Below are 25,118 nucleotides of genomic sequence, written 5' to 3' on the forward strand. Positions count from 1 at the left end.
ATGCCTCTTTTAATACACGACAATATCCTGCTGGCCTTTGAAGCAGCTGATTGACACTGCATGCTGTTATTGAGTTTATGATTTACAAGAACACCCAGATCCTTCTCAACAAGTGAATCCGCCAGTGTAGCTCCCCCTAGGACATATGATGCATGCAGGTTGTTGGTACCCAGATGCATAACTTTACATTTATCTACATTAAACTTCATCTGCCAAGTGGACGCCCAAACACTTAGGGCAGATTCACACGAACGTTGCGTTTTTGCGCGCGCAAACAACGCAGCGTTTTGCGAGCGCAAAAACCATTTGACAGCTGCGTGTGTCATGCGTGTCTGATGCGCGGCTGCGTGATTTTCGCGCAGCTGGCATCATAGAGATGAGGCTTGTCAACGCCCGTCACTGTCCAAGGTGCTGAAAGAGCTAAATCTTTCAGCACCCTCGACAGTGAATGCCGAACACAACAGCGAAAAACCTGTAAAAAAAAAAGATAAAGTTCCTACTTACCGAGAACTTCCCGGCCGTTGCCTTGGTGACGCGTCCTTGGTGACGCGTCCTTGGTGACGCGCCTCTCTTGACATCGGGCCCCACCTCCCTGGATGACACAGCAGTCCAAGTGACCGCTGCAGCCTGTGATTGGCTGCAGCCTGTGCTTGGCCTGTGATTGGCTGGAGCTGTCACTTGAACTGAAGTGTCATCCCGGGAGGTCGGACTGCAGGAAGGAGACAGGAGTAATCGGTAAGTTAGAACTTCGGTTTTTTTTACAGGTTAATGTATTTTGGGATCGCAAGTCACTGTCCATGGTGCTGAAACAGTTTAACTCTTTCAGCACCATGGACAGTGACTATCTCCTGACGTCGCGTACCGATAATTTTTTTGCCGGGATCGGCCAAAACGAGTTTGGCCGAACCCGGTGAAGTTCGGTACGCTTGTCCGGCTTCGCTCATCGCAAAGACACTCCGTTTGGATGTTCGGAAACAGAAAAGCACGTGGTGCTTTTCGGTTTTCATTCATCCTTTTCACTGCTGTTGCGCGAATCACGCTCGTCCCACGGAAGTGCTTCCGTGTGGTGCGCGTGATTTTCACGCACCCATTGACTTCAATGGGTGCGTGATGCGCGAAATACGCAGAGTTATTGAACCTGTCGCGCTTTTTGCGCAGCAGACAAACGCTGCGCAAAAAGCACGGACTGTCTGTACTGCCCCATAGACTTGTATTGGTCCATGCGTGCCGCGTGAAAACCACGCGGCCCGCACAGACCGAATACACGCTCGTGTGAATCCCCCCTTAGTTTGTTTAAATCTGCCTGCAATTCATGAACATCTTCCATAGACTGAACTATATAACATAGCTTGGTGTCATCTGCAAAAATAGAAATAGTGCTATTAATCCCATCTTCTATATCATTAATAAATAAGTTGAATAATAGTGGTCCCAGCACTGAACCCTGGGGTACACTACTTATTACCGGGGACCATTCAGAGTAGGCAGATGATTTACTGGACCAATCCAACTAAAAATAAGCAAAAGTCATAGACAAAAAGATTTGGTCTGATCATTGTTCTGCTGGTTGGGGGAATGGGGGGGGGGGAGTAATGGAAATTTGCAGCAATGAAAATGACTATTTAGGTTGAAAATCATTCCTAATGTGTAAATATAATTTATGCATACAATGCTGCACATAAATTTTCCTCATCTGATATTCAGAAATTTGAAACATGTTCTATACTGGTTCCACTTACTAGAATAAGTTTCCATCAGTTGGGACTGAAATAATTTATACAAATGCTAAATCTGGCCGTACACATTAGATAAAAGTCAACTAAACCTAACAAATTAATATGCAAAGAGCGACCTCTACGAAAGGTGTGCAGACCAACAATGATGCAAAATAAAAAAAGCACGAATACTTTATTATAATACACAAGAAATATATATACAGTATGTACACGTACATACACCCAAAAAACACACAAATATTAAAACACAAGTAAAATATTCAAATGAGAGTCACAGGCAATAATGTGATGATGTCCCTGACAATAGGGTAAGATCAGGCTAGAAGATATATATATATATATATATATATATATATCTATATATATATATATATATATATGTATATATATATATATATATATATATAGCAGAAGAAAATTTGCAGCACTCCAACATGAAAAAAATGGTGGTTTATTCAATCCAAACTAACAGCAACGTTTCAATCCTACAATAGGATCTTTATCAAGCCTAGTGACACATCTACTCAGCAAGTTTATATATGTTTGAGACTCTTTTACATAATTAGTCTCATTATAAAACAATCAAATACAAAGTGTATGAAAACAAACATCATATATTGTGTACGGTATCATCATAAACATAGACATGATACAAAAAATACAGAAGTGTGTATGTGACATCGTGAATAACAATACATAATAACAAAAACATTAAAAACAACTGATTACATTATAATCATTTATGCAGCAGTGGTGTAAAATCCATTGGCATATCCTCACTCACCAATCAGAACTTCAGACTCAACTACTCCATTCAAGTGTGTTGCAGCACTCTGCTGCATCCCTCGTGGTAATTGAAATTTGACACATCAGTGTAATCCCCCGAGGCGGAAGTAAATCATCACTCCGCAGCAGAGAGCATAGTAAGTTGTAAGTCGTAAGTCGTAAGTTGCTAAGCAACTGCTGTAACATTACTATAAACATCCATTGACACGGCTATGTCAGTCAAAAAGTCATGAATGTAAAAAATACAGATATATTAATAAATGCTCCCTAAAGTAAGTGATGGAGATATTAGGAATATCTAAAAGTAGCTTTATATCGGCTTTTAAAGATGATCCACACGTGGGTTCAAAGACCTCTGTATACAACCAAGTACTCAGAACGATCTTGTTCCCAGAGTTATGGGACCACATAGACACGTCTTCACGTGTCCAGGATGTCACATTATCCTCATACGTGTAACGGACCCATATTATCACACTAGTGATATGATATATCATAAGACAAAAGAATGCATGAGAATCCCTCTCGCTTTTAATATCTCTCTATCACTTAGAAACCTAATAGGAGACTAGAAACAATTCAACAAATAATAAACATATTTTATTGATGCAATAAGACTTGATGCATTGAACATAGCCCCGTCAAATATCATAGTACAATAACATCGAAAAATGATTAAAGAAGATCCGAAGTTCTGTTGGGAGTGGTATTCCAATCTAAAAAAATACAAAACATTTTTTTAGATTGGAATACCACTCCCAACAGAACTTCGGATCTTCTTTAATCATTTTCTAGTCTCCTATTAGGTTTCTAAGTGATAGAGAGATATTAAAAGCGAGAGGGATTCTCATGCATTCTTTTGTCTTATGATATATCATATCACTAGTGTGATAATATGGGTCCGTTACACGTATGAGGATAATGTGACATCCTGGACACGTGAAGACGTGTCTATGTGGTCCCATAACTCTGGGAACAAGATCGTTCTGAGTACTTGGTTGTATACAGAGGTCTTTGAACCCACGTGTGGATCATCTTTAAAAGCCGATATAAAGCTACTTTTAGATATTCCTAATATCTCCATCACTTACTTTAGGGAGCATTTATTAATATATCTGTATTTTTTACATTCATGACTTTTTGACTGACATAGCCGTGTCAATGGATGTTTATAGTAATGTTACAGCAGTTGCTTAGCAACTTACGATGCCATGATACATGGGGCGACTCAGTGGAACGCATTGACACGCATTACATCATATGGATGCGATCTATGCTCTCTGCTGCGGAGTGATGATTTACTTCCGCCTCGGGGGATTACACTGATGTGTCAAATTTCAATTACCACGAGGGATGCAGCAGAGTGCTGCAACACACTTGAATGGAGTAGTTGAGTCTGAAGTTCTGATTGGTGAGTGAGGATATGCCAATGGATTTTACACCACTGCTGCATAAATGATTATAATGTAATCAGTTGTTTTTAATGTTTTTGTTATTATGTATTGTTATTCACGATGTCACATACACACTTCTGTATTTTTTGTATCATGTCTATGTTTATGATGATACCGTACACAATATATGATGTTTGTTTTCATACACTTTGTATTTGATTGTTTTATAATGAGACTAATTATGTAAAAGAGTCTCAAACATATATAAACTTGCTGAGTAGATGTGTCACTAGGCTTGATAAAGATCCTATTGTAGGATTGAAACGTTGCTGTTAGTTTGGATTGAATAAACCACCATTTTTTTCATGTTGGAGTGCTGCAAATTTTCTTCTGCTATATATTATTATACGTCCTAGGATCGGGACGTTTTGCTGGGCACCTGGTCGATTATTCATTAGTGAGTGCTGCTGTCTTCTTGTGTGCTATATATATATATATATATATATATATATATATACAGTCTCCAATACAAAGCTCCCTAAACACAATGGATGATACCGTTATAGAACAGGGACTGTCAAGTTAAGAGAAAAAAGTGCTTAGTGCAAGCGGGACTGATATAAAATCAATATCATGATCATGTAGAGAAAAAGTGCATAAGTGCAAAATCAAATGATACATAACAAAAAAAAGGAGACAAGGATAGCAATACATGAATACATGGACGGGAGAAAAGAGACAATATGAGTCTGATCAGACCAACATCACAGTAGGAGCCCAACATGTATCGCTGATACACAGATCAGCTTCCTCAGGGTTGATAGGTTAATGGGAGTAGGGTTATTTATATAACAAAATGCAAATATGTCCAAACAATTATATAATGGACCTCCTCACCATAAGGCTTGCTAAAGAACGTATGATTTAATTGATTTTGCACTTTTTCTCTACATAATCATATATATTGATTTATAACATATATCAGTCTTGCTTGTACTTAGCACAGTCCATGTTATATAACGGTGTTATCCATTGTGTTTAGGGAGCTATGTATTGAAGATTGTAGATATATATCTAGTTGCCTGGTTTTACCCTATTATTAGGGGCATCATCACAGGTGAGTCACATTATTGTCTGTGACCCTCATTTGAGTAATGTGTATTTTACTTGTGGTTTATTATTTGTGTGTTTTTTGGGTGAACGTGTATGTATATATATTTCTTTTGTAATATAATAAAATATTTGTGCTTTTTCTATTTTGCATCATTGTGGGTGTGCATACCTTCTTTCTGAGTGGTCGATTTTTGTATATTATGCTGTCTTTTTAAAGCTTGTATTGCGCCCAAATTATTATGCTATGGTAGTGGTGCCCGCTCTTTCTCTATGGTTTACCGAACCCGACAAATATCTATTGTGTATGGCAGCCTCCAGGCTGCTCCCGAGTGGCAGACATTGGGGGAAAGAAGGATCAGGGACATAACTGTTATTACAGTATGATACAAGCATACGGTTAGCTCTTTATGAGGCACGACAAGCTTAAAGATTACAACTCTGAAAGTCGCACAGTCTCCTAAATATGACACAAATGTTTAACCAGATAAATACTTTATCAAACAGATCTTTCCCTTGATGCAGGTCTCTAATTGTCTTCAGAGCCCACACCTAGACTGTGTTAGGCTTCGCTCACATCTGCGACAGGGTCCTGTTCCGACGTTCCGACGTTCCGTCTGAGCTTTCCATCGGAACGGGACCCTGACTGACACAAACGGAAACCGACGGTGACGGATCCGGTGCCAAGGGTTTCCATTTGTCTCAGTTGTGCAAGGGTTCCGTCGTTTTGACGGAATCAATATCATAGTTGACTACGCTATTGATTCCTTCAAAACTACGGAACCCTTCCACAACGAAGACAAATGGAAACCATTGGCACCGGATCCGTCACCATTGAAATCAAACCTTTGGTTACCGTTTGCGTCAGTCAGGGACCCGTTCCGACGGAAAGCTCCAACGGAACGTTGGAACGGAACCCTAGCACAGATGTGAACGAAGCCTTACTTCACGCAATCTTCTGTTTCCTCCATTGCTTTTCCGCCTTTCTGTCAGATATCACTACCCTCAAAAATACGCCCTCAACACGGCTATCTATACATCCCAGCCTTAATCGTCAAGGCCACATGTCATACAGTAGCTCCGACCCCACACTTCTAGGGTTTATTTGTTACAGGACACCACTGTCCAATGTTCCACTCAAACACGCGCAACAAGCACTTGTACCATTCTACTATTATTTTTATCCAGTCTTTCCCAGGACTACAATTAAAGGCCCAAAAATCCAGGAATCTGATCCCATCAGGCCCCAGGGTATGAGCACAGTACGGCTCATCTTCTTTCTGGTACACCCTGTGCTGACTATCTCTGCAGCACCAGCAGACTCTCCAGAGCTAGTACTGTGGAAGACAATATACTCTGCAACTGGCACCACTTCAACGTATACCCTGCCAGGCCACCTTCCTCCATGGCCTGCCTCTGTCCATTCCAGACTATATAAGATGCATCTGCTTTGTAAATACTGCCTCTTGCTTCACTCTACAACATCCTTCTCTGTTTCAGTTCCTCTTAGGCCTGTGCCACTCTCCGGCCTCCACAACTAGAAGCTTCAGAATCCAGACTTCCCCTGCCCTCCTGCAATAAGGCAAGCCTGCGCTTATCTCTGGATCTCTCTCTCTCTCTGTCTCTGCCATTGCACAACTCATGCAGCCTTATCAATACCTCACATGGTTTACCCGCACACTCTGTATTTTAGCCCCAAACCACCCCCTTATGTAGGTTCCGCCTTGTCTCTCTTCCTTTCAGAGTGCTGGCGCAGCGCATCAGTGTCACCATGCTTGCCTACTTGCCAGTACTAGAAAGACTCTTCCAGGGCCTGTCAGTTCCTCTCTTCTCCTCTATCACTGTTCCTTTCTACTGATGTCAACACAGCACAATCAGCAGCACCACAGAGCATCGCAGCCTGTCTCCACCAGGGTCTGAAAGACAAAGCAAAGGGTTAAACAAAACATCCACAGGACATGATCAACAGGTGAAGGGAAATTTTCTTAAAGTGCCAAGTAACCTATTTACATAGAGGATATGTAGACACTCCATAGGCTGTAGATGGGGGGCACTTGGTTCACCCTCCTTACAAGCCAAGCGAGACTTGCTTTTTGGGTTAGCCAGGAGTGATCATTGTCAACTGATAGAATGTGTATGGTCAACTTAACATTCGAAACAGAGAGTATCAAATCAATCATTAAATCTGTTAACACCCTTTCTCTTTATATGGAAATTTGAGTCTAATTACCTTTAGAATAAGGAAAACCTTTATTATGTTCATAGTATGTTCATAATTCTCTTTCTGCTGTAACGGAATTTTTCACCAACAGGATCTAGTATAAGTATAAGTTCATTAGTTTGTATTGATTTCATCTGTTTATATTGGCACAACATCATGTAATGAAGATCAAATGGGTCTTAACGACACTTCAATGCATGACATTTTTACTTGAAGAATGAGACCCGGTCCCAATCATAAGGATACTACACAGGAGCATAACTAGGAAAGACTGGGCCCCATAACAAACTCTTGACTGGGGCCCCCTCCAGGTGACACAAGCAGCCCCTCTTATACATAGTGCCCCCTGTAGAATGTGCCATACAGCCCCCCTGTAGACACTGCTATACAGCCCCGCCTATAGACAGTGTCACACCCCACTTGTATATAGCGCCCCCTACCTCCCCCTTGTGTATAGTGCCACACAGCCCCCCCCCTTGTGTATAGTGCCACACAGCCCTCCTTGTGTATAGTGCCACAAGGCAATGGTGCATCCGAGAAAGTTGTATCAGTCAGTGGGAGGTCAATCCAACATGGAAAGGTGGGTTTGGAGGCAGGACTATGTGAGTCTTCAGGATAGTGGCACCGACCCATGACCCTTTAATGAGTAATTAGAATATAGTGTGCACCGTTTTTAAAATGGATTTTAAAGATTTTGCTGCATCTGAAAAAAACATACATTTGGAAATATTGTCAGGTCATGTATTACCGCATGGTGGCGGTTTAAGGGGTAAAAACTACCAGACAGGTTACCATGAAATATACAATGAATTGAGAACAATTTCATCTACCCTGCAATTTTGTTATTATAAATATATCCTATATAATTACAGCTCCAGAACCAAGCTCTGACATATACGGCTCCAGAACCAAGCTCAATACATATTATATATACAGTACCACAACCAAGCTCAGTACATATATGCAGCACTAGAATAAAGCTCTGACATACATACAGCACCCGAACAAAGATCAGTACATAAATACAGCACTAGAACCAAGCTCAGTACATAAATACAGCACTAGAACCAAGCTGAGTAAATATATACAATACCAGAAGAAAGATCAGTACATGAAACCTCTGTAGATAGTGCCCTACATAGAAGCCGCTGTACATAGTGCCCCACATACAGCCCTCTGTAGATAGTGCCCACATATGGACTCCAGAGCTGCAAGGCAATAGTGCTAACCACTGAGCTACCATGCTGCCCTACATATAGCTTCCCCTATAGATAGTGCTCCACGTATAGCCCACCTCTGTAGATTTTACTTCACATATAGCTCCCCCTGTATATAGTGTCCCACATTTAGCCCACCCCTGTAGACAGTGCCCTACATATAGCCCCCTGTAGCTAGTTCCCCACAGGTAACCCACCCCTGTATATAGTGTCCCACATATAGCCCACCCCTATAGATAGTGCCCTACAAATAGGTCCCCTATAGATAGTGCACTACATATAGCCCACCCCTGTATATAGTGTGCCACATATAGCTCCCCCTGTATATAGTGCCCAACATCCCCACATATAGACCCACACTGTAGATAGTGCCCCACATACCCACATATAGACACCCCTGTAGATAGTGCCCCACATACCCTGTATATAGTGGCCCACATCCCCACATATAGACCCCCTTGTATATAGTGGCCAACATCCCCACACATAAACCCCCCTGTATATAGTGGCCCACATCCCCACATATAGACCCTCCCTGTATATAGTGCCCCCACTGTAGATAACTCAATTATGGTAATTTAGATTTGTGTAGCTTGTGTTTCTTAGTATCAATAGCTTCTAGTTGATATTGTGTTAAATACATTAGTTGTGTTGTGAACATTTAAAATTAAGTAGTGTGCAAGCAATATACATAGCCTAGAGTTACTGTAACTGACTGACATAAAACCAATATACAGTTATGGTTACGTTAACACCAAGTTTGGGCATTATGTTCAGACAGGATTGATGTAGGCTGGCCAAACGTATGCCAAAAGAACCCACTTTTGGCCTACATTTGGCTAATGAATACGTTGGGAGACTTATTGTATGGGTAAAAGTGTAGTATCAGTGGCATAACTACCGCTGTAGCAGCTGTAGTGGCTGCTACGGGGCCCGTGGCTTGAGGGGGTCTGTGCTGCCAGCTGACACGCCCCCTCCATATGCCCGGTGGCGCTGCTAGCAGCTGTTATGGGCCGGGTGACACAGGCCCTCTCATGCGTCGCAGGCCCCGGTGCTAGCGACAACCACTCCATCTTGTAGTAATTGTACCTGCGTCTATAGCACGCAGGTACAAATACATGCATTAGCGCTGAATGGCCGGGTACATACCGTGCCCGACCATTCAGCACATTACAATGACGCTGATTGGCAAGTCATTTTGCCCTGCCAATCAGCGTCATTGTAATGTGCTGAATGGTCGGGCACGGTATGTACCCGGCCATTCAGCGCTAATGCATGTATTTGTACCTGCGTGCTATAGACGCAGGTACAATTACTACAAGATGGAGTGGTTGTCGCTAGCACCGGGGCCTGCGACGCATGAGAGGGCCTGTGTCACCCGGCCCATAACAGCTGCTAGCAGCGCCACCGGGCATATGGAGGGGGCGTGTCAGCTGGCAGCACAGACCCCCTCAAGCCACGGGCCCCGTAGCAGCCACTACAGCTGCTACAGCGGTAGTTATGCCACTGATACTACACTTTTACCCATACAATAAGTCTCCCAACGTATTCATTAGCCAAATGTAGGCCAAAAGTGGGTTCTTTTGGCATACGTTTGGCCAGCCTACATCAATCCTGTCTGAACATAATGCCCAAACTTGGTGTTAACGTAACCATAACTGTATATTGGTTTTATGTCAGTCAGTTACAGTAACTCTAGGCTATGTATATTGCTTGCACACTACTTAATTTTAAATGTTCACAACACAACTAATGTATTTAACACAATATCAACTAGAAGCTATTGATACTAAGAAACACAAGCTACACAAATCTAAATTACCACAATTTAAAGGAGCATCAACAATTCTACAACCATAAATATTATTTCATACAAGATTATCTCTGCAAATAATACAACTTATATAAAGTTGTTTTCATGCATACAATATTTTACTACAAAATGTTAATAATATTGTCCCTTTTCGAAGTTAATTAAGTATGCACATTCGCGTTATAGTGGTGGTGGAAGCAAATCAGCATGTGTAGACTATCACACAATAGCAAGAATGTGTTACATGATAAAGGACTGAATGAAAGGCAGGAAATGGAGGTTCTTATTCAGTGATTCCCATCTTTAGCAAACTAACATTTGTTACTCATAGCAAGTGCACGGGTACATACAGAGAGAGTGGAGAACAGTGCAAAATACATATATTTATTTATAACACAGTGGTAACATTTAAGATAACAATAAAATCTGCACATCCAGAGCTCTATATATATTATAAGTATTGTCCGTTAACTGGTAAAGAAAAAAAAAAAAAGACATTAAATATACTAGGAAGGACAAAACTGATTGTTTTCCATTTAAATAATGTCTGATCTGCGCAAGAAAATAGAAGCGTTGTCAAGCAAAAAGCGTTATTTCTTGCCATTAAATCAGAATTTTCTTCTGTGATGTCATGTTTTCAGCAGTCAGATACCAATGACATATTCCATATTAATAATCTACCAGTCAGTTGAACAATAACAAGACTGAGGCTTTGTGCTGGACTGATGGAAGCCTAGTTTCATCTGGTTTATTCAGCTTTTGTCCTTTAACCTTAGATGGGGGATGGTAGGGAATAGTGATTGCCAACCATTGTGTCAGGACAAGTGTATATCTCAATATCTGGCTGGATTTCTGGTATGAATTATTCATCATAATGGACAAACTTGAAATATGGTGTGACCATTCCAAATGTATGTGAAAAAGAAACGGCTGAGATAAGTTGCAATCCATTAAAGTCCACCTAAGAATGAATATAGCTTTGCTTACACCAATATTATCACATTGGTACTTAATGCAAAATTATAAATATGTCATCTGAAATCACTGGTTTAAAGCGTCTGAAGCGACTCAATTAATTATTGAATTATGGTAACTGTATACATTTTATTGTTATGATCAGAATCATTCTCCGAAGAATCCTTATAATAGACATGCATTGTTGTGGGGAATTTGCAGATACATCTACGGTATGCCAATGAAACTCCATCATATTGGCTATATGGGATGTGGTCTACCTCCTGCTGGCTATGATTTTTGAGTCAGACACAAAACACAAATTGAATACACAAGGTCCTAAATTAGGACCTTCAAAACCCAGGTGACACCACCACAGCAGATAATAAAGAAATATAAAATGTTCACAGGGCGCATTCCCTTTTTCAAAATGGTGCTCCAGCTTTGGGAATCAGCATAGGGTATTGCTTTTTGAAAATGTACTCTGTTCCAATTCCATCTCTCTAAACTGATAATGGACGGCTACCTCATTTTACAATTTATTCCCAGGAATAACCACAATCGGTGCAATAAGACAGAATGTAAAAAATTGTACATTAGCACTTTTTTTCATAGTATATAACCCATTTAAACCAATATTTTATCTTCCAGCTGAAGATGATAGATAGACAGACAGACAGACAGACAGACAGACAGACAATTGACAGATAGATAGATAGATAGATAGATAGATAGATAGATAGATAGATAGATAGATAGATAGATAGATAGATAGATAGATAGATAGATAGATAGATAGATAGATAGATAGATAGATACTGATTCTTGCCATATTAAATGATTCCTTGACTAATTCTTAAAGAGGCTCTGTCACCAGATTCTCAAATCCCTATCTCCTATTGCATGTGATCGGCGCTGCAATGTAGAGAACAGTAACGTGTTTTTTTTTTAAAAACTTTCATTTTTGGCCAAGTTCTGAGCTATTTTATATATATATATATGCAAAGGAGCTTTGAAATGGACAACTGGGCGTGTTTTTTTTTCGTATGTCCAACTGGGCGTGTATTGTGTTTTTAACTGGGCGTGTTTACTTGTTTTACTAACTGGGCGTTGTGGAGAGAAGTGTATGATGCTGACCAATCAGTGACCAGTCAGCATCATGCACTCCTCTCCATTCATTTACACAGCACATAGTGTTCTTACTAGAACGATGTGCAGCCACATACACAAGTGTCCTGATAATGAATACACATGACCTCCAGCCTGGACGTCATGTGTATTCAGAATCCTGACACTTCTGAATCTTTTCTGTGAGATTCCAGCAAGCCGCGCGTAATCTCGCGAGATTACGAGGTAAACGAGATTTCCTCTCCATACACAGCCTGATTCCTGTCCCAAGTGAAACACAAGGCCACAATATCAGACTATGTATGGACACTTTAGTAGGTATATGGTTGGACAGTATGTACAAGAATACCATTCTGCACCTACCATACCAATTTTTGGATCGATACCATATAGTCATTAGCAAAATAACTTTGTATAGCAGTGTCATTGTGCGCTCTTTCTGGTTGTGAAATTTGTTGTAAACACATTGTGAAGCCCATACGGATCATGTTTCTAGCTGGCTGTACCAGAGAACACAACTGAATCCCAGCCATCATTTAATGTAGCATAATGTTATGCTTTGCAATATGATCATCCAGTTAAGCTGGTTTGTGGCTAATATTCTCCGAACTTGTTTGCAATGATCTATAATATTTCAACATAGTTAATCACCATTGTTTTAAATACTGATGTTACTTAAACATTTAGTACTTTTTGGGGTATGTTGTAGTAATTTAAAACCACATTATGCTGTTTCCCCCCAAGATCTTCCTTGCAGTAATATAAGTACAGACACTCTGAGGCTACATGCACACGTTACGTAATTTAGTGCAGAAGATCCGCATCAAAACCGCAGGTAAACGCAGGTTTTTTTTATGTGATTTTATGAGCTTTTTTTACATTTTGATGTGGAAATTCGCAGGTGGAAATGCAAGATAAATTGACATGATGCAGATTTAAAAATGCGCAGCGCAGGTCAATTTATGTGCGTAAAAAGTCTGCAACGTGTAGATGAGATTACTTGAAGTCTTATTTACTTTGCTGGTAATGTATTATGTTGCAGATTTGCCACAGGAAAATACACGTGGCAAATCCATACGTAATATGCATCGTGTGCCTAAGGGTGCCTTTACACACTTCGATAATGCACATCATTCATCAATATATCTCGCTCGTGTGACTGTTCGCTCAGGTCTTAAAAGAATCAAACAACGCGTTTTTATTTATGGCGGTTCCTCGATATTGCGATGAAATAGTAATAGTAGCCACAGATGGGTGTTTTGATTGCATTTACACACAGGGATTTGCAGATCTTACCATAAAAATTCTTGACATACCAGAACATCTGGGATTGTGATTTTGGCTATTAAAAGTGGTTGCCTATAAGTATTTACATGTTGAGGTGATCGTAAGCGACAAACTAAATGAGTGGAATCATGCGCATTATGAAACCATATAAAGGCACTTAACAGTAGTCTCTTAATGAGTTTAAACATTTTATAATACATAATACATGCAAACATGTGCAGTGATACTGTATAATACAATAGACAAATTATGTTATTCAAGTGTGTATAATTAATCAGCAAATCCACACTAAATCAGAATTTAATCTGTACAATTAGGTAAGAGCACAGGGTAGGGGTCAGGGGCGTAACCTGGGAGTGCTGGGCCCCATTACCGGACCCCCCCCCCCCCCAGATTAGACTCCTTGATCAGACATATTAAAGAGAAAACTTTTACTCACCCCTCCGTTGTGTTCTCTTGTGCTCAAGGGGGCCCATTCCTGATCACCTGAGGTTACCACATCAGGACCAGTCTGTACCGCGGCGCATACAAAGTCCTGACACCGGGGCGGCGTCAGGACTCTGTGTTGTATATAACGTCCTGAGAATGCCGGCATCAGGACCTTGAATGCATCGAGGCACAGACTGTCTGATGTGGCAGCTTCAGCAGGGGCGTAACTAGGAAAGACTGGGTCCCATAGCAAACTCTTGACCAGGCGTTCCCTCCCCTCGGGTGCCACAAGCAGCCCCCCTTATAAATAGTGCCCCCTGTAGAATGTGCCATACAGCCCCCCTGTAGACAGTGCTATATAGTCCAGTGTCACACCCCATTTATAGATAGCGCCCCCACCTCCCCCTTGTTGATAGTGCCATACAGCCCCCCTGTAGATATCGCCATAAAGCCCCCACTGTATATAGTGCTATACAGCTCCCACTGTATATAGTGCCACACAGCCCCCTCTCTTGTATATAGTGCCACACAGACCCCCTTAGTAGATAGTGCAGCACAACCCCCCCTTTAGTAGATAGTGCCACACAGAGCCCTGTAGATTGCGCCACACTCAGCCCCCTGTAGCTAGAGCCACAGCCTTCCCCTTGTAAATAGTGCCATACAGTTCCACCATGTGTATAGTGCCACACAGCTCCCCCTTGTGTATAGTGCCACACAGCTCCCCCTTGTGTATAGTGCCACACAGCCCCCCCCCCTTGTGTATAGTGCCACAAGGCAATGGCGCATCAGAGAAAGTTGTATCAGTCAGGGAGATGTCACTCAAACATGGAAAGTTGGGTTTGGAGGCCGAACTATGTGAGTCTTCAGGATAGCGGCACCACCCCATGACCCTCTAATGAGTAATTAACATATAGTGTGCACCGTTTTAAAAGTGGATTTTAAGGATTTTGCTGCATCTGAAAAAAACATACAAGGGAATGTTTGGAAATATTTTCAGGTCATGTATAACCACATGGTGGCGGTTCAAGGGGTTAAAACTACCTGACAGATTCCCATTAAATATACAATGAATTGAGAACAATTCCATCTGCCCTGCAATTTTGTTATTATAAATATATCCTATATAATTACAGATCCAGAACCAAGCTCTGACATATATACAGCACCACAACCAAGCTGAGTACATAAATACAGCACTAGAACCAAGCCCATACATATATACAGCACCAGAACAAACCTCAGTACATAAATACAGTACCAGAGCCAAGCTCAGTACATATATACATCCCCAGAACCAAGCTCAGTACATAAATACATCCCCAGAACCAAGCTCAGTACATAAATATATCCCCAGAACTAAGCTCAGTACATATATACATCCCCAGAAGCAAACTCATTACATATATACAGCACCAAAACCAACCTCAGTACTTACATACAGCATCAGAACCAAGATCAGTACATATATACAACACCAGAACAAATACAGCTCAATTTAGTGCAACCCCTGCCGTACAGGTTTGTACAGCATAAAATTACAGCTCCCAGCATGGCACGAACAATGGTGAGGATATGCTGGGAGATGCTGTTTCACAAAAAAAAAAAATCATACCACCATCATCTCGCTGCAGATTATACAGTGCTGATTAGAGGGAGAATAAACATTTACATTAAATGACTCACCGGTGACGTCTCAGATTCTAGTTCTTTTCTTCTCCCTCCGGTCAAGACATCTATGATGGATTTCTACTGGCCATGACCCATTTCTGCAGTTTTCCGCTCAGATGTCTTCAGCTTCTCACTTTTAATACATTTCTGCACCAATAAACAAAGTTAAAATTCTCAACACCTCTAAATATAATAAAGCGCCATACACTGCACCTCTAACTATAATAGCGCCATACACTGTGTCTCTGATTTCTAATAGTACCATACACTCTCTCACACACTCCATGCCCCCTGTAGATAGTGCCCCCATAGCCCCCTGTAGATAGTGACCTCATGGAGCTTCTGTACATAGTGCCCTACATAGAAGCCCCTGTAGATAGTGTCCCACATACAGCCCTCTGTACATATGGACACCAGAGCTGCAAGGCAATAGTGCTAAACACTGAGCCACTGTGCTGCCGTACATATAGCTTCCCCTATAGACAGTGCTCCATGTATAGCCCACCTCTGTAGATAGTCTCACATATAGCTCCCCCTGTATATAGTGTCCCACATATAGCCCACCCCTGTAGACAGTGCCCTACATATAGCCACCCTGTAGCTAGTGCCCCACAGGTAACACACCCCTGTATATAGTGTCCCACATATAGCCCACCCCTATAGAAAGTGCCCTAAAAATAGCTCCCCTATAGATAGTGCTCTACATATAGCCCACCCCTGTATAGTGTCTTACATATAGCTCCCCCTGTATATAGTGCCCCACATATAGAACCCCCTGTAGATAGTGGCCCACATCCCCACATATATACCCCCCTGTATATAGTGGCCCACATATAGACCACCCCTGTATATAGTGGGCCAAATATAGACCCCCCTGTATATAGTGGCCCACATCCTCACATATAGACCCCCCTGTATATAGTGGCTCACATCCCCACATAAAGATCACCCCTGTAGCTAGTGCCCCACATCCCCACATATAGACCCCTCCCCTGTATATAGTGGCCCACATATAGACGAACCCCCTGTAGATAGAGTCCCCACTCTAGATAATGCCACTCACAGTTTTATAAGGAAAAAAACAAAAAACGTTACATACTCACATGATCCCATTACCGCGCAGTCCGATGGCAATGCAGACCTGCACTCTTCTGAGCAGGTCTGCTGGAGCTGACCGACGCATCGTTCAATGAAGCTGATTGGTGGGGCAGAATGACTTGCCCCATCAATCAGCGCTTTTCAAGCATGGAAGCGGCCATTCAGCACTAATGCATGTATTTAGCTATCGCTAGCACCAGGGCTCCCTCCGGTGCTAGCGACGCCTATGGGCATGAGAGGGCCTGTGATGCCCGGCCCATATATGTTGGAAGCTCGGCGGCGCGGGCCCCATAGTAGCGGCGCTACTGCTGTAGCATCCATAACGGCTGCTAGCGGTGCCACCGGGCATATAAGGGGGTGGCGTGTCGGCTGGCGGCACGGCCCCCTCAAGCTGCGGGCCCCGTAGCGGCTGCTACGGCTGCTACCGCAGTAGTTAGGCCACTGAGCTTCAGAAGATCTGGGGTGGGCCATCCTCGCTTACCCCCTGAGCCTGGTCGCACTCCCTGCGACTGCGATCGTTATTCCACTGGTAGGGGTCTAAAAGTGGTTGTCCCTTTTGTTCACCAAGCAAAATTCACTGGGTTTAAAGATCTCACAAGCTAAACAATTTGAATGACCATTGCTACGAGAGATAAGTCGGTGCCAGAAGTGTCTGCCAGCATCTTATTCCCCTCTCCCCATTAAGATAAACATGCACGCTAGACCGAGTATACATGTTTATGGGGGAGTCACGAGAGGTCGGCTCAGCTAGCTGGGGTTCAGCTGACTGCTATATAATGTGTATAACCACCTTTAGGCCTGATGCACATGGCAGAGCATGCCTGAGCAGAGTCACACAGAGTACCCACTCTGTGTGCTACCCATATGGTGCCCCATAAAACTCTGTATTACAGTAGTATTGTGCCATACAATAAATATTAATAATACGACACCTAATGGCATAATTAAGAGAGAGAAAAACTCTTTATGAAATTGGAGGCATACGGAGATGTAGTATGGGCCCATAGATTTCTATGGGTGCCAAATTATGGCTCCGCACAAAAAAGACTTACGTTTTACTTAGAATGGATTATAATAATCTGATGGTAAAGTTTTTTTTAGATATTGTTAAATAGTAAGTTGTTTTGGTGTGTTCTATAATAATTCACATTTGCAGAATGCAGGCAGCAGTTCTTTGCAGGTTAAAGTTAAATAGGATGAGACTACAAGTGCCAGCTGGGTTGTGACAGTGTAATATTTGTCTATCTTCTCCCTAACAAACACACAATTCTTATTTGTTTGACATTTTGCCTATGTTTGCCAGTAGCAGTGTGCCATATATAAACATTAAACAATGTATCCTCCATAAAGTGTACCTGTAATTTGTTTCAGGCATGTTTTTTTTTAAAAAAGTTGCAAGCCAAGGGTTCATCATTTATACAATATATTCATGTTTTTGTTTTGCTTATATAGTATAACAAACCCAAATTCATTTTTCTCCACCAATTATATACAGGCCAATAATTAAAAGGGGAAATCATCCACTGAAGAGTCCTTATTTATCAATTGCTGAATCACTCTCTGTTAAATAATTACACTGCGGAAAATCAAATCCTGAAAAACAAATTAATGTGCACTCACATCTATTAAATCCTTAAAGGGGTTTGCCCATCAGAGACATTTAAGACATATCCACAGGGTATGCCAGAAATGTCAGATAGATGCAGGTCCCCCCTCTGGGACCCGCATCTATCTCTAGAATGGGGCCCCCTAAACCCCGTTCTACCTTTCACGGTTTCCACTGCCACATGTAATTTCCAACCATGTAATCAAAAAACAGCGTAGCTCACTGAGCTAAGCTGTTTCCATAACTCCCATAGAAGTGAATGACAGTTACGGAAGAAGCGTAGCTCCATAATTCTCCCCTCACCCCATAATGTACATGTACGTCATTGTGGGTTAATGGGCTAAAATGGATGCCCAGTTATGGACTTAAAAATTGTATGAAAGACAGAACCTTTGATAAATGTTTACCTGTTATTTATTTTCTTTACTTCCGTGTATTAGTTCTGCTTCATAAAGGTATTTTCACACGTTGCAGATTTTCGGTACTGAATCCGCAAAAAATTAGACTAAGTATCTACGGATAAGCTGCGAAAAAGTATACAGCGTATCCACCCTGAAACCTGCAGGGAATTCCGCCCGAAAAACCACACCAAATTGTGCAATTTTTTGGGGAAAAATCTCATCTGTGGAAAGCAGTGGTTGGAAAAAAAAAAAAGGCTAATACTTAACCGTTCTCCGTTGTCATAGCGAGGCTTCCCTCTGGTCTCCATGCAGCCCATCCTCCTGGGATGATGCTGCAGCCCATGTGACCGCTGCAGCCTGTGATTGGCTGCACAGTCACATAAGATGATTTGTCACCCCAGGAGGCGGGCCTGGACAGAGAATAGAAAAAGGCATCGCTATGACAATGCCAGGGGGTAAGTATTAACCTTTTTATTAATTTTATACCAAAGAAGGATAAGTTTTCTTTCTTATTTGCCATTTTTGCGGCGGAATCGACGCTTTTCAGATGCAAAAATCGCAACACTTGCTTTTTGCTGTGGGTTTTACATCCCATTGAATTCCATGGGGAAAACCCGCAACAGAAGAGCAGCAATTCCGAAGCCTGAATTAACATGTTGATTAAAAAACTGCAGCGCAGGTCAATTTATGCACGTTTTTTCAGCAGATTTTTTCTGCAGCATGTGGATGAGATGTGTTAAAATCTCATTCAGTCTGCTGCTACTGTACTACGCTGCAGATTTTCCGCAATGAAATCCATAGAGCAATAAATGATTTCCATTACAGTAATGATATAATTATTATAAACTACAAGCAGCTAAAATATTAGTGAAAAAAAGCTTATCAGGTAACTGGTAGTTAGTTATATGCTGGGGCAAGTCAATAAGGGGGTTCTGGAAGATCCACTATAATTATAATAGGAAATTCAATAAAAGAAGTAGTTTTTAAAATGTTTCAGAGATTTCTTTATAAGCTTATATTCTAGGCTTCTGGTTATGTTGGCCTATAGTAAACGTTTATTTTTCAATATATTACTATGTTACTATAGAATGTTTCTTTATACTATACACTGGTTTTGTTATGTGTGTGTATAATCTTTTATGTTATATAACACATCTGTCTTGCAGTGTTGACAGACAAGCTGGATAGATACCTTATCAAATCAGTTTCCTCATGTATCCACTGTCATAAGAGTATGAAGTGTCAGCAGTCCTCCGGTGTTTCTGAAAGCTGCGTACGTTTTACCATGCATTCCACACCAGATACTAAATACAATTAATTAACTCGCCAATGTTTATTGGACATCATTTGTTCACACATTTTTCACTGCAAAACACTTGGAAGTATGTACAGTATGCCACCAGAATAAGGGCAGATGGGGGTTTAAATGCCTTGGTTATAATAAGTAATGCAAGCTATTGTCCCACGTAGAGTTAATTCTGGCATATTCTCATGTTCTGCGGTCAATATGTTGGCACACATTCTAAGCATCTGAGCACTGCTTTTAACAAACTATGTATTTGTGCATTATGGGTAATCCCACACAAAAAGTGATGAAAACGGAATTAGTTGATAAGATTTACCATAAGTTAGAAACATTTCCTACCATACTATCATTTAAAAATGTCCTATTAAGGCATATGAACATTATAGAGGTTAGCTTATGCCAGAAGTTTCTGCAGTCAAACCAACAGCATTTAGCTGACCACCAGGCCGATGTAGCTTGCCTTTGAAAAAGGATTGTCCAGTAGCAACATACCCTTTAAAGTCCCGGGACCCCCCAGTAATCGGCTGTACGAAGTACAATGTTTATACAGGCACATTGGCTCATTTAAACGTGCAGATGTGCCTGGTACTGCATCTCGGTCATATTCAGTTGAATGGGGCAAAGCTTCACTACCAGGTATACCCGCATGCACGCCCATTTATTCTGCTGGTCGTGGATGATGCCCACCGATCACACATTGATGGCCTATCCTAAAAGTTTGGATCGCGATGAAGTCAGGCAATTCCCGAAGACAAAAGATTATTGGATTGTTTATTTGAAGACAGAGGCATTTGCCAGGAGGGCGGAGTTAGTTTTGGGAAGGCCCCTGTGCAAAAAATTTGGTGGGGTCCCCCATCCTACCTTTGGAATCCAAGTCACCTGACCTCTTACAGACATGGAGAAAAGAAAAGGGGGAGGAAACCTCCAGCACCAGTCCTGCTTCCTGCACTCAAACTTCGCTCGGATCTCCGCGATGGCCCACGGTGAGTAAAATGAAGAAAAAGAAGATTTGATCCAGCGCTGTTTGGTAGTTTAAAAAGGAATCGATGTTCCCACCTTTATTGTCATAGAAAAATGGATAAAATATGAAGAGACGCAGTAACAAGGTGGTTTCAAATAGTATGTGCCAAAGCCTACGCGTTTCAAACACTATCAGTGTCCTTACTCATGGCTAGTATCTCTTACAGACATGTCAACTCTCCCAGTTTTAGTGGGAATCGCCCTATTTTTAGCCTCTATCACCCAGTCGCCGGGTGATATATAGTTTTCACCAAGCTGCCTGAATATAGTTAGCAAGTCCCTGGGTCTTAATATATTTAGGTGGTCTGGGGTCTGATAATATTTAGGGGGTCTGAGATCTGATATTAGCATAGGGGTCTGGTCTAGGGTCTTATATTAATGGTGGTCAGAATATATTTGGCCACACCATTTTACATAAGTCACACCCTCAAAAAGGCCACTCTCATTTCTACCGCAAACTGCTACTTGAGTATCACCCTGTGGTGGGCTCTCCCAGGTTGACATCTCTGCCCTTATAGCAGCTACATGTAGGAGAATTGGCCACACATGCGCCTGGCCCTCTCCACTGAATGCTGTGGGAGTTAGGAGATAGCAGAGCCAGTGATTCCCTTAGGGCTCATTCAGACGAGCGTGTACCACGTCCAGGTGACGGCCGTTAAAACAACGGCCGTCATACGGACTCATGTATTTCAATGGGCCCATTCACTTGACCGTTGTTTCAACGGAGCGTATGAAGGGTCCGTGAAAAAATAGGACATGTCCTTTTTTTTGCGCTTTACGCATCCCTCCATAGACTCACGAGATCATGCTGTGCTGTGACTCAAGCTGGGCTGGAATGAAGAGAAGTGTATGACGCTGATGTAGCGCAGAGATGCATGCTCCTAGGCTACAATGTAAGGCTGGGTTCACACCACCATGTTACGTCCGTAATGGACGGAACGTATTTCGGCCGGAAGTCCTGGACCGAACACAGTGCAGGGAGCCGGGCTCCTAGCATCATAGTTATGTACGCTGCTAAGAGTCCCTGCCTCTCCGTGGAACTACTGTCCCGTACTGAAAACATGATTACAGTACGGGATGCCAGGAGCCCGGCTCCCTGCACTGTGTTCGGTCCTTCAGGAATTTTGAGGCAGATTTTGAACTGCCTGCACTTTTTTTCCAAGTTTTTGGACCACGCCATTAAAGCTAATGCAATGACCATATGCAAAAAAACATAGCAAAAAAAGCTCAGAAACAGCGCCGCAGGTTTGTTCCACATCCTATTGATTTCAATGGCAGGTCAGGGGCGCAAACTGCAGCAAGAAAGAAAATTACGCTTTTTTTTATCCTGCGAGCGGCCAAAAGCTGCCCCTGCCTCCCATTGAAATTAATGGGGGGCGATTTTGATGTGGTTTCCGTGTCAAAATCAGCGCCAAAGAACTCTCTGTGAACTGACCCTAAAGGGGTTAGTGACACACTGCACCTTGTTCATAGTGTAAACAAATAAATAGTCATCCATAAATATTTTAAGACTACGAGAAGCCTTGATCACATAGCATAAGACTCGCTATCTATATTACATCTCAGGAGACTTATAAGAGTTTAGAAAAGTTTATTGTGCTTGGTTGAGCACGCCTCTCTGGATTTATTTGCATTGCTCCTGTCAGTGCTCTATAGTAACCTAACCCAGTCCACAACCACTCACAGAAATGGAATTTTCGCCATGGTGTTTGCATATGTACACATGTTATTTATTTAAAGTTCATGTCCTCCGAAAATAGTTTCCATTTCTGTCAATATTATGAATAAAATATTAAATAATGTAGTATATATAAAAATTATATAAAATAATTACCCATACACTTGTATGGTCATGAGAAATATCAAAACTCTGATCCTTTGTCTCTCCAGGGACATCAGACTGGGGCTACTTGGTGACAGTCATGCTATACTGTACTGCTATAGTATGAAGTTGCTCTATAAGGGTAGTGTTGAGGAAGTCATGGCTCAAAATATATTAGACTAAAATTTTAGACTAGTGTTTCAACCGACACTCATTCCAGTAAATTTATCTAGCTTCAAATCATAGATTATATCGATATAATGGAGAGAAGTAGAGACACAGACATTGCTTGTATGCTCAAATATACTCCTCTGAAGTTTATTGCAAAAATCAATTACAATAATATCATTCCAAAGGGGTGTAGGCTTGAGGTTAACCAATCAGAGGCAATGAGACAATAACTCTGATTCAGCCCATAGTATACAATGAAAATATTTCATATTGAGCCAAACACAGACGTACAATACATTTCAAATGTAAAACTAGAATTCTTCATTATATGCTTACGTCAGGTTTGCAGCTGGTTTATTTGGCCTCTAAATGGAATATGATAGTTTGTTCTTCTAAGATGGGGGCAGTCTGAGGGAGTTATATTCACACACATAAGGAATGTGTCTCTCTCACTAACTCCAGACTTGAACACACTATTCTCTCACTCCCTTCACCCCCCCCCCCCTATGAAAGAGCTGTTTCAATTTTGAGGTCACCATGCATCTTCTTACAACAAAGATCTTATAAGCAGCAAGGACACACATAACTAACTAAGAAACATACAAAATGAGCATTAATAAACTTGTCTCAAAGCAACAGATGGCTTTTTTTCACTAAATGGATTCTTTAGGACAAAAGAAATATATATATTTCTTGAAACATGGGGAGAAGGTCTTTGCAGGTGGAATAGAATTCGGCATCCTGCTTGATAATTCACAATGTAATTTAATACAGAGTATATAAGCAAATTGACCATCCATCACAATAGGAACACACTAGGCGTAAACACTGCGAATTCTCCACAACGGATTTAATCCGCAGCGTATTATAGTAGCAGCAGTGTGAGATTTCAACTCATCTTCCCCCCACACAGTGGAAAAAAGTCGCTCATAAATTGACCTGCGGTGCGTTTTTTTCAGCCGCAGCTTGTCAATTAATGCTTCAGAATCGCTGCTCTTGTGTTGCGGGTTTTCCCAATCGAATTCAATAGGGTGCTTAAGACCGCAACAATGTGGTGTGCGTTGCGACATTTGCAGTGGATTTTCAGCTATTCCGCCGCAAAAAAGAAAAGTTATACTTACCCAGAGTTCCCTGCTTCTTCTTCAGTCCGGCCTCATGGGATGACATTTCATCCCATGTGACCGCTGCAGCCAATCACAGGCTGCAGCGGTCTCATGGCCAGCAACCTCATCCAAGGAGGCCAGACTATGCACAGAAGAGAGGGAGGGGGTAAGTATGAAATGTTGTTTTTTTTTTCCGGCGCTGCTTTCCGGCGTGGAAATTTTCCGAACGGCATTCACTGCGGTGTTCAGGGCGGAAACGCGCTGTGTAGCTTGATGCAGCGTATCCGCCCTGAACACGCTGTGTGTGTTACTACCCATGTGCATTTGTAACATGCAAGATTTACATGATTAATAAACTGGCATGCAACAGTTGCATGATAACCCATCGCATCAAGCTTTAATATTTCCTATGAGGTTCTCTGTAGCTGCATCCTAAGACAATTGACAAAAGATTAAAGACTGTCACATCACAGTCACGTGCATACAATGCGTGGAATTTACTAAGACTGTCGTTTTATTTATACGCCAGTCTTAAACAGAAGTCTGCTGGAGTTGTCAATTTATTAAGACGATCACACCTTATTGGCGAATCCCACCAAGACTGGAAGCCACATACAAAATTCTCATGTCTATGACCATCTTTATTATTCTTGGTGAAATCTCTCCTGTTCACAGGCCCCAAGTTGCAGGTGACATTTCCATCAAAGCAAGGGTCCGATCTTTATCTTTTTTTATGAGAAAAGTCAAGGATTGCATAATCACAAGAAGAATTTGCAGAAGGCTAGAAAAACCCTTTACACATTATCAAGCACTTCTGAATATCAGAATCCAATTATCAGCCGTGTCCG

The 25,118-nt window shown here is 41.7% G+C and overlaps 1 protein-coding gene across 1 annotated transcript in view; it reads left to right on the forward strand.

Annotated features, from left to right (window-relative positions):
- The first annotated feature begins 3,666 nt into the window (after positions 1 to 3,666).
- The window catches only part of N4BP3 (NEDD4 binding protein 3), a 78,343-nt gene continuing 56,891 nt past the window's right edge, over positions 3,667 to 25,118 (forward strand). Inside the window, exon 1 of the mRNA XM_075860060.1 lies at positions 3,667 to 3,933. The gene's annotated coding sequence lies outside the window, so the exon portion shown is untranslated. The remainder of the gene's footprint in view (positions 3,934 to 25,118) is intronic.

Source organism: Rhinoderma darwinii, chromosome 3 (genome assembly GCF_050947455.1).
Source record: "Rhinoderma darwinii isolate aRhiDar2 chromosome 3, aRhiDar2.hap1, whole genome shotgun sequence".
Classification (NCBI taxonomy): Eukaryota; Metazoa; Chordata; class Amphibia; order Anura; family Rhinodermatidae; genus Rhinoderma; species Rhinoderma darwinii.